General features: G+C 46.2%; 1 protein-coding gene across 1 annotated transcript in view; it reads right to left on the reverse strand.

Annotated features, from left to right (window-relative positions):
* Window positions 1–1,239, reverse strand: part of LOC113214890 (uncharacterized) — a 9,279-nt gene that overhangs the window by 6,692 nt on the left and 1,348 nt on the right. The gene's annotated exons all lie outside the window — the stretch shown is intronic.

Consider the following 1,239-nt stretch of genomic DNA (forward strand, 5'->3'; position numbering starts at 1 on the left):
TTTTTTATGAGCTCCTAAGGGGTAACTCATCAAAGTAGAGCCCTACGGGCGAAAATTTTGTCCGTTTTGCTCTATCTCTCACCGTTTATGCGCTAGAGGGAGTTTCTATCACGAAAGTGGACCAAAAATAAATTTATTAATTTCCGAAACTATTGGATGGTCTCCTAAGGGGTAACTTGTCAAAGTAGAGCCCTTTGGGCGAAAATTTCGTCCGTTTGGCTCTATCTCTAACCGTTTAGGCGCTAGAGGGTCTTGTTTGACGAAAACAAGTAAAAAATTGCTGTAGTGAACAATTAAATGTAAAAGAAGGCCCAGAACCGCAAAAGAGGTTAGAAACTCCCTCCCCCCACCCCAAAAAACGTTTTCTAAGCAGAAGGGTGGGTTGTAGTCGCGGTGTTTTACCGTTACACCCCTTTCTCGTGTCTACGGCGCAAATTTTAAGGACGACGGGCTTTGCGGGCCGAAGGCCTGTTACATCATTTGATTATGTTATACAGCAAATCGCGTGACAGTAATGGTCGGGCCGCAGGCCCGACCATCGCCGCCGGCAGGCCAAGCAGGCCCGGCCCCTGCCGAACGGAGTTGCCGGCGCAGCGAAGCGAAGCTGGCAACTTCGTTTGGCGGAAGGGCGGGCCTGCTTGTTTAAACTATAAAGATCATCTTTGAACTCGATCTGTCCTCTATTTTACGCTTTACGCCTTCTTGTACGTCTTTATGTACAGCGTGGCCATTTTTGGCTGAGCGATTAGCGAAGCCCATTACTCCACTGACCGGAAAAGTTTCATTCTGTTTGTCTGTTTGTTTGTCTGTTTGTATGTCTGTCCGCACGATAACTCGCGAAGGAATTGAGGTAGCGATCTTGGAATTTCAGGGTCGTTTTGTATCATAAAAAGACAGATCGAGTTCGAAGATGAGCATTCTAGCTCAAAAATTGGCTTTTTAAAAAATCAAAAAACTACAGGTCGCAAAATGTATTTTTATCAAATATTTTGGGTTCTTAAGGGGTAAACCGTCAAAGTAGAGCCCTTTGGGCGAAAATTTCGTCCGTTTGGCTCTATCTTGAACCGTTTAGGTGCTAGGGGGCATTTCTTGACAAAAATGAGGTAAAAATGATCAAATGGTCGAAAAAATACAGTCCTAGTGCCCCGTCTCGGGTGTCAGCGCCGCAGGCCTAGCTATAAGTGCGCCAGGCGCGTCGCAGCGTAACAGTGTTTCGTGAGATATCGCGAAGCCTGTTAC

The sequence above is a fragment of the Frankliniella occidentalis genome, unplaced genomic scaffold (assembly GCF_000697945.3).
Source record: "Frankliniella occidentalis isolate FOCC.00 unplaced genomic scaffold, Focc_3.1 Scaffold87, whole genome shotgun sequence".
Classification (NCBI taxonomy): domain Eukaryota; kingdom Metazoa; phylum Arthropoda; class Insecta; order Thysanoptera; family Thripidae; genus Frankliniella; species Frankliniella occidentalis.